Source organism: Euprymna scolopes, chromosome 46, assembly GCF_053919585.1.
Source record: "Euprymna scolopes isolate OS-2025 chromosome 46, ASM5391958v1, whole genome shotgun sequence".
NCBI classification, from domain to species: Eukaryota; Metazoa; Mollusca; class Cephalopoda; order Sepiida; family Sepiolidae; genus Euprymna; species Euprymna scolopes.
In genome coordinates, this window is record NC_136527.1 from 41888205 (window position 1) to 41903538 (window position 15334).

The 15334-nt window shown below is 33.2% G+C and overlaps 1 long non-coding RNA gene across 1 annotated transcript; it reads left to right on the top strand.

The window, feature by feature from the left end:
• Positions 1-5669: 5669 nt before the first annotated feature.
• On the top strand, positions 5670-14316 carry LOC145270424 (uncharacterized). Its single transcript, XR_013865352.1, has 2 exons — positions 5670-5790; positions 10897-14316. It is a non-coding gene; the product is annotated as an uncharacterized LOC145270424 (long non-coding RNA).
• The last annotated feature ends 1018 nt before the right edge of the window (positions 14317-15334 follow it).

A 15334-nucleotide genomic window follows, 5' to 3' on the forward strand; every position in this document is an offset into this window, starting at 1 on the left:
CATAACTAATTTGAAACACTTGTAAATCAGGAACTAGTTCAGAGTTGTACTTTGCTACATGATCCACAGAGATATAAATCATTGCATATGCAACATTTCTACTAGATCATACAAACGGAAGTAGAGCATTACTTATTGAACGCTCTTCATATTTAAAAAATCTTGCACAATAAAGATTTGTATGAAAATAACAATGACAAAAGGCTAAAACATGAAGTAGATATTTAAACATGAAAACTCGATATAAAATAGTCGTTTTATTGAAATATATTAAATTAAAAAATAAAAGTAAAAAACTGTTAAGACATGACCTCAGCTATTTTGTGTGATTTTTGAGATTTACATGAGAATAAAAACTTTGTTTTTAAAAGAAAATTATTAACAAAATCAAAGTATCATATTTGTTTCTCATGTTTTTGCATGAGAGAATAACACAGTTTTTTAACACAAGAATACAAGCACACATAACAAGAATATTGATTTTAACTTTAAATTTTTTTTATTTTAGTTCTCACTGTGGATGGACGTGTAAGAAGAAAGCCTGCTATATACGTAGTCGTGTGCAATTCAACTTGAAAGAGTGTTGAGTTTTATAGTTGGAAGTTTTGAAACAAGTGTCGAGTTTCTGAATTGGAAGTTTTGACAACAAAATGTCGAATTTAACTGATAAATAATTAGTTTACCCATACACTTTAGTTCGTCTGAAGAGATCCTCCTGGAACGTACACACAATTTAATTAGAATATATATATATATATATATATATATATATATATATATATATATATATATATATATATATATATATATAGAGAGAGAGAGAGAGAGAGAGAGAGAGAGAGACAGTTATCATCCCTGTTATCGCTTCATTGCGAAAGTTTGCTTTTCTAGAAATTGTGTGTAAATATTCCTTAGGATTTTTCATTAAACCAGTTAGTATATTTCATACATTTTTTTTCTTTTGTTTCAATTTTCATCAGTCGAAGTATTAAGAAATCAATGGCTCCCTATATGGGGCTCACATTTAACTCTATATGAAATGTATAGATGTTGAATGTTCTATTAAAGTTCTTTTGCCTTCCGTATGTTTTTGCATATGACACAACAAATGTTCGTTCTATGCAAAGAAACGCATACGTCAAAGGAATATCGTTTGGCTAATTTTAATGTTTTTTTTTAATCTGGTGATATCGCACCCTACCAGATGTCAGGGATTCACCCTTTATTTCATACATTTCCAGTAAACAATCATTTTAAGATTCTAACTCTGTTTTTGAGCAATTGTTTGAATCTCTCTTGCACTTCGTTCATCAGGTATATTTGCCAGATAATTAAAAAATTTCTCTTGTCTAATTTCAGTTGCTCCTATAATTACTGAAATAAAGATTTTCTAAAAATTCCACTTTGTTTCACGTCGTACATAAACCTGGTGTTTTGTTATTTTTTACTCTGACTCTTTTTAACCCAGTGTTATTGAAGACATTAACTTCTAAGGTTGTGACTTCTTGGTAGCCCTGCTGGCACTGATTCAATGATGTTCAGTGCTACATCTGCATCAAGTTGGGATTTCACAGCCTCTTTCGAGTGGTGGGAGCAGGGATTGGTTTGTGAACAGCGTTAGGTTGGTGGTTGTCGAGGAATGTGATAGTAAGTGGTTCTCCGGTCATAGTCTGCAATTTCTGGTGCGTACATGTATTAAACGCACTGCTGGCAAAGTGGCATTTGATCCAGCTTTCTATCTCTCCTCAATAATCAGGTGTGGCGAGAAATGGCAGCTTGTCTGGTAGTGGTGGGCATGGTGATCTGTATGGGCATCCGCAAGGGGCTAACACTTGGTCAGTTGGTTTGGGGTCCATCTTCGTTGTGGCTACCAGACTACTAAGTTGTGCTGGAAAGTCATCATTGATAATTCTTAGTTTTTTCAGGGCCGTCTGTGATATATATAGGCCCTTAACCCTTGAGTTGATGTATGTCAGCTCCGAACATGCTGCCTTACAGAGTAACATTGTGGCAATTAAGGCCCCCATGATGAACAGGTTGTCATCATTAACGGCACGTAACTGGTGCCTAGTACGCAGTAGATGTTCAGAAGTGCATCCAAGATTGTTTAATAAATCTACACCAACTATACTTGTCTGAGCTCCCCTGTCTGCCAAAGCAGGCAATCGGACGGGTTGGTGTTTCATATTTGTATGTCTGAATCGTCCAATGTGTTGGTGGGCCTTTGTATCTAATGTGATGGTAATATTAAAAAATGGAGGTTGCTCTGGTCGGCCTGGTGTGAACTTGTTGTTGGTCCATGCACCATGCGGGATTCCCTCTTCTTCCTCTAGTCATTCAGGTTGCACAGTCATTGTCGATATGAATGAAGAATCTTCATTCTGGTTGTCATTTGGGTAGTCTCCCATTATGGCATTTGACGATGCTGTGCTGTGGCACGTAGTTTAGAAGTGGTTCTCTTTGCCACATTTGTGGCATGATTTGCCCCAAGCGGGGCATTGTCTTCGTCCTTTTGGGCGTGTCTTGTGTCCACAACCTTTGCATTTGCCATCGTTATGTCTCGTCTTATTTAATGGTAGAACTTTTTTGATGCTGCAGATTTAAATTGGGCCACTTGTGTGATCTCTGCTGGCCGGAAGTGATTTGATGCTCTGGCGGTATATTTCAGAGTCAAGAGGCGTCTACTTAAATCATTCTGAGTTGGCAGGGACGTAATCTCTGTTAAAATTTTGCTCTGGTGGGAGATGTCCCTTAATCTGGCAATGATTTGAGATTTGATCATGTCCTCAGAAAATGACATTGCACATTGCTGGTTGCCACAATTGAAAGCGCAGAGTATCGCTTGTGATTTCAACTGGGAAATAAAGAACGGGATAGTCTCCCCATCACTTTGCTTCATTACAAAGAATTGCTGACGGTATACCTCAGGATGGACGGTTTTCACTGCGACGGATTTAATATATTCTAGCAGTTGTTCCTCTTATTCAGGGCATCTGGACCAACAAAGTTGAACAACATTTTGTTTACAGATGAACTGGATACAGCTCGTAGCTCATTTCGGATTTCTGTGGGGTAGGTTGCGTCATCTCTTTATAAAGAAACCATGCATCCTTAAAAACGACCCATTTGTTGTCTGACGAGTCAGGTTCTATCATAGGTCACCCGAATTTCACATGTGAATGGCGCGACAATGGGGTGGGGGCGTATTGCTCGGTGGACAGAAAGCGTGCCATAATGTTCGTCATTTGTTCTTGCATGTCAATTTGTTGTTGTTGCATTTGTAACATGAAAGAAAGTGGGTCGATTTCTGTGTGTTTTGATGAAGCTTCGTTTGTGTTAGACATATTTCTGTGTTTAACTAGAATGTCAAAGTGTATAGAATATGTATAGTGACTGGATATTAAATAAGTGGATATTAAAAAAAAACAAAGAATAAAGTTTACCACGTGGTAAGGGTACGTCCTTTATCGTTCGTACGTATTTTTAGGTTTCTTATTTAGGATGGGTCGTTGTATGTTTCCTTTGTTTCTAAGTATTTGTTTTTTATCCGACTCCTGACACCATGTATAGTTATGAGGGAAGGGCCTCACTCATAAGGGAAAGACAACAAGACACGGTAGTTAATCTCGATAAGCGACGTACGTGTGTACCTTTATTGGGTCCGCCATTACAGTGCTTTTTCTCTCTCCTTCCTGGAGAGCTCGGGTCAAGGGCACATAACTCAGTATTATGTTTACAACATCAAGTTCCGCTTTTTGATACAACTTAGAGACGAGCTATTATTTGTCGTGGAGGCCGGTAAGAAACCTGTCAATATTACCATTTACTTTACTGAATATCTTTGAAATAGTCCCAGAAAACTAGTATTTATTTTTCAAGAGTATTTTGTATCAGGTAATATTGACAAGTTTCTTCGTAAACGAAAAGAAACTTCTTCCGTTTTTTTTTTTTTTTCAATTATTTTTTCTTTCTCTTCATTTGGAGGGGAGCAAAGATAGCGCCATTTATTGGTTTTGGAGGTCCACCAAAATAAAAACAAATAAAACTGTTTGGTTTCATTTGAATTATAAGTCACTGAGAATAAATAAATAAATAAATGAAATGGGATAAAGATCTTCCACCCTCAAAAAAATAATTTGAAATTTTTAATTAATGTTTTTGGTTGCACTGAAAACGAAAATAACGTTTTAAATTCAGAAGACAAATAGTTTCTAAGGTATGAAGAAATTATAGTTTCAAAAAGTGGCGGATCATTTTTCTAAATTGATTTAATCTAATAGACCAACGCAAACCCTACTTTTTCGAGTGTGCTGAAAACGAACATCGGTACTTGTACAGTTTAATAAAGACATTAAAAAAATGAAAATATCGAAAACGGTTATATTGTACGTATCCGTTTTGGACTGAAGATCTCGAAAAAAATTTCACTTAATTTGATCGAGTATTTTTATTTTATTTTTTTTTTTTTTACAGTAGAAAAACATGTTCTTTGAATTTTTTAAATTTTGTTTGAATTTTTAGGAACGCCACGGGGAGATAACTCAATTTAAAGCGCCGACACTCCCTCCCCATCTTTAACACGAGCTTTTCTTCCTAAAAATCGAACCGTTTGCTCGGTAACATAACAAATTGTTTTTTCGATGTAAAAAAAACCCAAAAAAAAACAACAACAACAAACTATTAATTGATGAAATTAAGTGATTTTTTTTTCTCTGAGAACTTCATTCCATAACGGATGCGTACAATTTAAACTTTTTTATCTATTACATTTAATAAATGAGGAGACAACTCAGTTCGAACTATCGATGCTTTATAATGGATAAAATCAAAATTTCACGCTACTGAAAAGATACTTTTCCGCACGTTTTATGTAATGTAACACGGCGGCCATAGGCGATTTTTATACCGAATAAAAGCATTAAAATACATTAAAATACATAACTTATCCAGGTAGGTAGAAGAGTAACTCATCTTGCTATGTCACTTTTTTGGTTTGCTGGCTTCTCTTAACAAAACTCCCCAAAACGTTGAATTATTTTAAATTATTTTGAATGCAACTAATATTTTTTTATTACAAAATATTTTTCTACTTTATTTTCTGTTGCGGTGAAAAGTGAAGAAAATAATTAAAACTAATTTTTGCAGCATTTTTTTTTAATGGGGGGGGATAGTTTGATATTGTAAAAAACTAGTATTTATTTTTCAAGGGATTTTTGGGGGGTTTACAAGGAATGTATTTAACTTCTTAATTTAGATGAATTTGTCAGTTTCTTCCAACGTGATAACAGTTTTCATTATAACTTTTTTTTCACCTGTAATTTTTTACATTTACTCTCTTAATTTTTTTATCGTATATCTATACATATCTTAACTTTAGGTTAATCTTTTAAACACAATCAAGAAATAATCGAAGATCTATATAAAAAATAAATAAATAAAAATACGAAAAGGCGGCTTTCAAAACTACCAGTTTCCGCCATTAAATTGCAGGTGCAACGAATTAGAGAATTAATAAAGATGAAACTTTTAATTTGTTCTCTCTCATGTAAATATTAAAATGTTAAATAAAATAATACTAATTTTATCCGTGATATTCACCAAATAAATTGGCTCTATTTCGAAATAATTTATTTTTTTATTTTTCCTCTTGAATTTTGTTTTCTGCGAACTTGCTCTTCCATTCGTCATCTTGAATGTTAATTTGAGCTTGTAAAGTCAATCACATTTGAAAAATCGTTTCCTTTATAAAAGCAGATAAAGTTAATCGAAAGCAGATTATAAAACAAAAACGTAAGTATTACTACATGGCGCAGTGGCGCACGTATGTGTATTTTTTTTCAGCTTTTTTTCATCGGATTATTATCGAATGGTCACTAATTTATCAGATTTTGTTTTCAATACTGACTTAAACATAAAAAAAGGTCAATACGTAATTCTTTATGTTATCAGTGGTGGCCAATTCTGTATACGTTTTCACGTACAGAATTGATAACATCTTTCTTGATTTTGTTATTTAATTGACCTGTATCTTTATTGAAACATGAAATCAGAAAAAAAAGCAAATAATCCTAATGAAAATATTGATTTATCGTTGGAAATTTTTCGCTGTCGATTGTTTTTATTTTAAACTAGGCACCGCCAAAACTGGGGGTGGGGGCAGGTAAGTACTTTATGACGGACCGTCTTTTTAAAAAATCTACCAAAAATCAGGTAATTATCCAATCAATACGAAATTTTCAGCGATTATTAAGAGAAGAATGAACTTTATAACAGTGTACTTATTTTTCATAAACGATATTTATATTTTATTTTGCTTACAACCCCCCCCCTTGTTTGGGGGGGGGTACCAAATATTCTTAAAATAATCATCTGAAACTGAACAAAACATATTCCGTTGTTGTAAGGAACAGGATTATAGATAAAAAAAAAAAATGTTTACATACCTTATTATATCAGAACTTCGATTGTGTTTTATTATCGCGCTTTTGACTTTTGGAGTGTGAAATTCGGTGAATATGTTAAGTAAAATAATTAATTTAAGTTAAGCAAAAAAAAAAAAAATTTTTTAATATTTATACGAAAAAAAACATTTTAAAATCTTTGATAAATAAATTAACATTTTTTTTAGCGAGCCGAATAATGCATGACCATTATTAAACAGGGAATGCTTTGAAGAATCGATACAAAAAAAATCGATAAATATTGTGCCCTTTGTGTTAAAAATATCATCAGTTTTTCAATCCCGTTTGATAACGTTTGCCGCCTTTCGACTACGGTGGACCATACGCGCTGAAATAATTTTGTGGGATCTCCATGACTACCAAAACCAGTGCAAGCATGAATCAGTACAGTAGTACCAAATTTTGGTTGGTGACACTTGCATAGAAACGAGACGCTTCTCTTTTAATTGCGAGACAAAATTATGGATGGTACATAAAAATTTATTATTTTTATTATTGCACATGTTTATTTTTATTTTACCGAAACTATAGCGGACATTTGTTCGTTCGTCTGCCATAAACGAAACTTTGCAGTGAAAAATTAATTTTAAACTAGAAACAGTACTTTTTTTATACTGCGAAAAATACGCACCGTAAAAAAAATGGTTAAACCTTCTTCATTGAATTAGGTGAAAGTGCAGAATAGTTGAACACCCCCCATGTTAAGAATGGCTTTCTAAATAAAGTTATTATTTTAGTATGACCCGTACACTTGCAGCCTCAGGGTTGCTTATGTAGTTTAGTTTAATTTTTATTCTGCTTTAAATTCCCCCCACCATTTGGGGGAGCCTGACCCCCCACACACATACACATTAAAAACCAAACTCATCAAAATGGTCACCTATCTGGTACTGGCCAGCCTCGGGGTTGCTTATGTAGTCAAAAAACCCTACAGTTCTTCCTCGTTCAATGAAGGAGAACTCTTTCTAGACTGGGTCAATTTTAATTTTTATTCTGCTTTAAACCCCCCCCCCTCAATTTTTGGGAGCCTAACCCCCACACATACACATTAAAAACCAAACTCATCAAAATGGTCACCCATCTGGTGCTGGCCAGCCTCGGCGTTAATAATACATTGAAATTTCCCTCAGTGAAAAATAAGTTTTTTGTGCAAGTTTGGTCTTCCGTAGTTTGCTTTTTATCAACTACAAACATAAATAGGAACGTAAACACTATCAAATCGATGCGAAGTAACTGGTTGCCTATATGAATAAGTGGAATTATTTGAAATCCAGGTACTTATATTATAATATTTTTGCATATTCTCATAGAAAATAACCCTAAATCTTAGTTAGACTAAAAATAAACAACCTTATTCTTTCAAAAACCTTTTTTTTTAAATATTTATATGTGCTTTTTGTGCAAGACAAAAAATGTCAATTGTTAACTTTTTGGGAAATTTTAACATTTAAAATTTAATTAAAAATAGTAGAAAAAGTTTTACATTATTCAGCTTTCTATATGATAAAATTCAGGATTTTATCTTTCTGGGGGGAAAAATCACTCAGAAATCATGGATTTTAATAAATGTAATTTCGTTTTAAAAAACAACAACTTGATTTTTCGGCCATTTTTGGCGGTGCCTATTTTAAACTGACTTAAACTTTATCGATTACCAAAAATAAATAAATAAATAATTTTATAAATTTAATTTTATATGTTTTTGAGTGTTTCACAAGTTTTAAAAAAATCAGATTTTGTTTTCACTAATGACTTAAACATAAAAAAGGTCAATGTCTAAAATCTTTAAAAATTACAAATATTCTTTAGAATGACGACTTTGACAGGTTTTCATGGATGCTGAAAATGAATAAATATTTCAAAAGTTGTACAGAGAATTCGTTTTTATCACATGAGGAAATTATTTTTTTGAAAAATTAGGATTACTTTTCTATATAAATTTGATGTAAAATGAGCACCCACTTTCTGGCCACACGGTAATATGACGAATTCTATAAGTTTTCGGGGATGCTGAAAACGAATATCACATTTTAAATTGCTGCAAACAAGTAGTTTTACGGATATTAAGCTAAATAATTCTTTATGTTATCAGTGATGGCCACCATTCATAACATAAGGAATTACATTGCTTAATATTCGGAAAACTCGTTATTATCTTGTTAACTGAATTTTTTCTTTCCAAGAATAAGTTTCTTTTTTTCTTTTATTAAATGCATCTGATAATTTAAAATTAACATCGGTAGATGACACTCGATGACTTCGATGCTCGAGTTTATAAACAAGAAACAATTCATTTCTTTTGACTTTCTTATAATCTTTTCTTTCATAACTTCTTCCTAACGCTTCGCATGCTCTGACAAAATGGTTAACCGAAATCATCTTCCAAAGTGTCATGTATAGAACAAACCCTGAGAAAAGAATATTTTTTTCAAAATAAAATATAGATCTTACCCAAGGTGGCTCATGTGCTCATGTAACCTGGCTAGTAGTACTCTATCTTTGTGACCCAAGTGACTTTCCATGGAATCTTAAAATATGAAAATATCATCCAAATACAGTAATGCATAATCTTTCTGTCTCTCTAGAACTATGAACATTAATTCTTGGAAGACCACAGGATCATTTGCAAGTCCAAACCGCATCACATTAAAGTACCCAGACTTTAGATCTAATTTGCAAAGTATTTTGCTGATCCTAGCGATGCATATTTTTCATTAATGACAGTTAAACTCAGACATACTTTTTTTGTAACTTTATTTAAAGTTGTAAAATCTATGAAAAATCTTTTATCACCACCCTTCCTTTTTAGTAACACTATCAGAAAACTCAATCGACTATTCAATCTTTCAATTACATCTGCTTGCATCATTTCCTCGATTTCCGAATCTACCAATTGTCTAAGTGCTTTAAAAACTGTTATTTATTACTGACACCTCTGCTCTCCTATCCACCAGAACTCTTTAACTTTCTCCCAATTCTAATTGAAACAGAATTTGATGTGCCCATGTTACCAACTATATGCATTGGTATGACCTTGTTCCGGTCGTCGGGCATTGCATTAATGAAGTATCCCTGGTTTCCACAGATATGTTTCTTGCAGAATTTCTGTATGTTGCCCACCTCTGATAATTAGTAACAACTAATTATCTACCTGCTTCTTTCCTTCTCTCTAGTTTTAAATACTGGTCCCCTATTCTCTACTTGTTTTTTTTTACGTCTGTCTCCATGTCTTGGGAAACTGTCTGGACTCATAGCCTCAACTAGAATCCGCCATCATATGTGACAAAACTCCATGGCTCGTCTTCATACTTCTGGCTTGTGTTGAGGCAGATCTTCCATTTAACTTAATATCTTTTAATATGTAAACGGTATGTAAACTTCAATTGTCACAATCTATATTATGTAAACAAGGTAATAGTCTGTGTCATACAACAGAGCAAAACAATATGTACTAATAACAATATCAAATTAGATAGAATGTTTTAGAAAACAATCCACCAGAGAGCTAGACACAAGATATTATTCAAGAGTGATTCAACTTTACAGAAACATGTTGTGCATGTCAAGCTGCTTATGGAAAAATCATGACTAAGAGATTTCATGTAAATGTGGAAAATTATACATATTTCTACTTCTGGTTATAAAATAGATGAGTATTGGCTGAAGAGAACTTGATATGAGTATCTAAAACGGTCATAATTATCGGGTTTGAAACCGACGGTACCAATGACTTAGGTCATCTAATAATTTTCTGTAAATAAAAAATATATATCAATACACTCTTATTTTCGTATTAAGCACTCTGCTGGATTTCATTTTCCAAAAAACTAATTATAATATGTAGTAATAAATAGTGATAACAAAATAGTTCCTAAAATTTATACTAGGATTGTCTGCTAGGACCCGTGGTGCAATGGTTAGAGTACTTGGTAAATTCAGTTGTAATTTAAATACCACTGAACATTGAAGTTTCAATCCTCAGTAATATTTAGAATAGTTTTTTTAATTACTTCGAAATTTTACCCAGTCATCGCTTACAATACAAGATCATGTATTAAATAAATTTATCTAATAAAGGGTTCCATTCAGAATTATGTACAGATTGCAAAGTGCAAGAGAAAACTTCCCAAGTTGGACAAAATACACCAGATCGTAGATAGAAACGTTGCTAAAATAACACCCAAGACGAAAACAGTATTCTGAAGAATCCAAATAATATGAATAATGAATCCGCATCTCAAAAATGAAGAAACGTAAAAAAATTTTTAGTTAAATATTTGAAAATAGAAACAGATTTATTTTGTTATTAAAACAGCATTGAATATTCATTTTGAATATCATTAATAAATGTTTTGGATATTTTAAATAAAAATCAGCATAAATTCAATTTTACAACATGAAATGTATTTTTTTAAAATTTGTTTTATATTTCCAGAACAATTTGAAATTTATGAGATTGTCTATCATAATACACTTCACTGCATTCACCTTTTCTGGATACATATGCAAGCAAACATGGGAGAGAAACCACATTTTTGTGAAGTATGTGGTTTTTCTTTTGCACGGAAGTCAAATTTGCAGAGTCATATGAAGAGACATATGGGAGAGAAACCATATTCTTGTGAAGTATGTGATTCTTCTTTTGCATGGAAATCAAATTTGTTGAGTCATATGACAACACATAATGGAGAAAAACTTCATTTTTGTGAAGTATGTGGTTCTTCTTTTGCACAGAAGTCAAATTTGTTAAATCACATGAGGAGACATACGGGAGAGAAACCACATTCTTGTGAAGTATGTGGTTCTTCATTTGCATGGAAGTCAAGTTTGTTGAATCATATGAAAACACATACTGGAGAGAAACCACATTCTTGTGAAGTGTGTGGTTCTTCTTTTGCACAGAAGTCACATTTGTTGACTCATATGAAGAGACATACGGGAGAGAAACCACATACTTGTGTAGTATGCTGTTCTTCATTTACACAGAAGTCAAATTTATTGCGTCATATAAGAACACATACTGAAGAGAAACCACATTCTTGTGAAGTATGCGGTTCTTCTTTTGCATGGAAGTCAAGTTTGTTGAATCATATGAAAACACATACTGGAGACAAACCACATTTTTGTGAAGTATGTGGTTCTTCTTTTGCACGGAAGTCAACTTTGTTGAGTCATATAAGAACACATACTGGAGAGAAACCACATACTTGTGAAGTATGTTGTTCTTCATTTGCACAGAAGTCAAATTTGTTGCGTCATATAAGAACACATACTGGAGAGAAACCACATTTTTATGAAGTATGTGATTCTTCTTTTGCATGGAAGTCAGGTTTGTTGAGTCATATGACAACACATACGGGAGAGAAACCCTATTCTTGTGAAGTATGTGGTCATTCTTTTGCACGGAAGACAAATTTGTTGGATCATGTGAAAACACATACAGAAGACAAACCACATACTTGTGAAGTATGTGGTTCTTCTTTTGCATGGAAATCCAGTTTGTTTAATCATATGAAAACACATACAGGACAGAAACCACATTCTTGTGAAGTATGTGGTCATTCTTTTGCATGGAAGACAAATTTGTTGAATCATGTGAAAACACATACGGGAGAGAAACCACATTCTTGTGAAGTATGTGGTACTTCTTTTGCACAGAAGTCAAATTTGTTGCGTCATATGAAAACACATATGGGAGAGAAACCACATTCTCGTTAAGTATGTGGTTTTCTTTCGCAAGGAAATCAAATTTGCTAAATCATATGAGAACACATCTGAGAGAAAGACCACATTTTTTTGACGTTTGTGGTTCTTCCTTTGCACAAAAGTCAATATTTTTGCCTCATATGAAAACACGTACGGTAGTTTGTTGGAGCAAGAAGGAGAATGTAGCGACTGTAGTTGAAGTAAGCGTCCCTAATGATGCTGGCCTTAACAGAGAAGTGAGGGAGAAAATACCAAAGACTTATGTACTACATGAAAAGAAACTAAAATCTTAAAAAGGTATCAATCATACCTGTCATTATAGGAGCAACCGGGCTAATGAAAAATAATTCTGTCTGGTTAATATACCTAGTGAACAAACCACATTTTTGTGAAGTACTTGGTTCCTTTGGACAGAGGTCAGATTTATTGCATCATATACTAACACATGGGAAATAATATTTCATGCTCTTCCAAATTCCATACCTCAAAATTGTATACCAGCATCACAAAGCAAGAACCAGTAGGACAACCTCTATCACATAGTCAGCCAACTATTTGGCACAAGACCGTCTTACAAATATGACAAATTTATATATATATGATATGCAGATTTTCAGCATTGGTTCCTGCCTAACTGTGCATTGAAGTTGCCACCAACAATAATAATTTTATGTTTCGGAATAGATATGATGAGAAAATGGAGAAAACTGTTTAAACAAAATACTAGGTTTTTATATACAACATATACACCATTGACGATGACTGTACGATTCCTACAGCTATGTGCTTAGAAAATTAGAGTTTTATGTATGACATAGACAAGAAACTGTAATCTTTAGAAAATCTGTATCCCAGTAATTATGGGAGGAACTTAAATTAGACAAAAATATTTTGAAAACTACCTGGCAAATATACCTGGTGAACCAAGTGCAAGAGAGATTTGCATAAAAAGAACATTTGTTGTGTCATATGCAAAAATATACTGAATACAATAGAACATACAAATATTTTTGTATCTCTTATAGAGTTCAAGTGTGTGCCCCAGGTAAGGAGCCCGTTGATTTCTGAGTACTTCGACTTATCAGGTTATTTCGACACTCCGTTTTTAAAAACTTCCAATTCAAAAATTCACCATTTTCTTATTAAAACTCGCAACTCCAAAAATTTCCACTTTGTTTTCAAAACATCCAAATCCACAAGACACCTTGTTTTCAAAATATCCCAATCCACAAGACACCCTGTTTTCAAAACATCCCACTCCACAAGACACCCTGTTTTCAAAACATCCCAATCCACAAGACACCATGTTGTCAAAACTATTAACTCCTCAACTCAATATTCTGTTGTCAAAACTATTAGCTCCACAACTTGACATTCTCTTGTCAAAATGTCCAACTCCAAAATTCAACACATTTCAAGTTTACTTACACATGCCTACATATGTAGCACATTTTCTTTTAACTCGTCCTCTATTCTGTACACATCTTTTTTAATTCATCTGTTTCTTTTGCTTGGAAATGGCGACATTCTGCATTGCTGTCATGACCGTTACCCATAAAATCAATTGGATGTTACCATTTTAAGCTTCTTTTATATTCTTGTTACACAACCGACCCTTTGAAGCATGTAAACATGCTAGTTAAGTAAGTTTCTATTTTCCCTACAAAGACAAATAAGAAAAACTAAAATGCCATAATTTTGTAATGTATGTGGCTTTTCTCTGGCGAGAGAAAATAATATGATCCTTTGATTTAATTAATAATATTCTTTTAAAAAACATTTTTTTTATTCTTATGTAAATCTTTAAAATGAAAGAACATACAACTTTTATGTCGAGGTCATGTCTTAACAGTTTTTATGAAATCAGCTTTAGACAAACATGTGAACAATCATTATAGTCCTATTTTCTACTTTTTGTTACACAACCGACCCTTTGAAGCACGCGCTTAAGTAAGTTTTGATTTTCCCTACAAAGTAAAATAAAACCTGAAAATATTTTTTTGTAAATTAGCTCTTCTGTTTATATGAAATTAGCTTTAGACCCACATGCAAACAAACAATTGTACTGTTTTGAGATTTTGTGAATGTCTAGCATCTGATAGTTTGTTCCATTCACAAATAATAAAATTTTGAAAAAGTTAAAAACCATTTTTAGGTATTCTTGTTATATGTGTGTGTTTGTATTATTTTGTTGAAAATCTGTGTTACTTTCTCCTGCAAAACCGATAGAAAAGAATTTGATACTTTGATTATGTGAATAATTTACTTTTAAAAACAAAGTTTTTATTCTCGTGTAAACCACCCAAAGGAACATACATGCCGAGTTCATGTTTTAATAGTTTATTATTTTGTTTTTAATTTAATACATCTCAATAAAACGTCCAGAAGCGAAAATGCGTCAATTATATTTTACCAAAGCAGTATTCACTCTAGGTGTGTTAAACCGGTATTTTTTTTTTTTTTTTTTTTACATAGGCATCACCACATTATCAAGGCCCAGAGGCCACTCAAGGATAAGGGTTAAAGAGTGTACAGTAGAAATTGGTCAATATAGTAATCATTAGTAATGAAAATTTGGTAAATTTGATAACTTATATGGAACGGCTCATCAAGAACTTATTAACTTTAGACTTGAACACAACCATATTGTAGTCCGCCGGAAAGCAGGAAAACGGAAGACAATTCCACAGGCGTGCAGTTCTAAGAAAGAAGCTTTGTTCATGGAATCTACGTTTAGGTTTAGGTACAGATAAAGAGTGGGGGAAATTATTGATAGTGTTTACAGCTAGACGAGTGTTTCTTGTGAAAGTTTGGCGAGGGGGGACCATAGATTGAAGCTCAGTTGAACACTTTCCATGAAAATAACGATACATCAGAGACAAACTCGCAACATCTCTTCTGTGAGATAGAGGTTGCAGGGAGGAGAAAAGGACATCTCCTACGAGGCTACAAAGTCTATTTTGAACTCTATCAAGGCAGGACAAGTCCTTTCTAGCAGCTCCTGCCCAGATGTGGCAACAGTATTCCATCCTTGGACGTACCTGGCTCTTATATAGATAGAGAATAGCATCAGCAGTGAGATATCTACCGGATCGATAGAAAGATCCCACCATTTTTCCAGCGGCCTTGGCAACAGATTTGATATACGTGTTCCATTTAAGATCAGG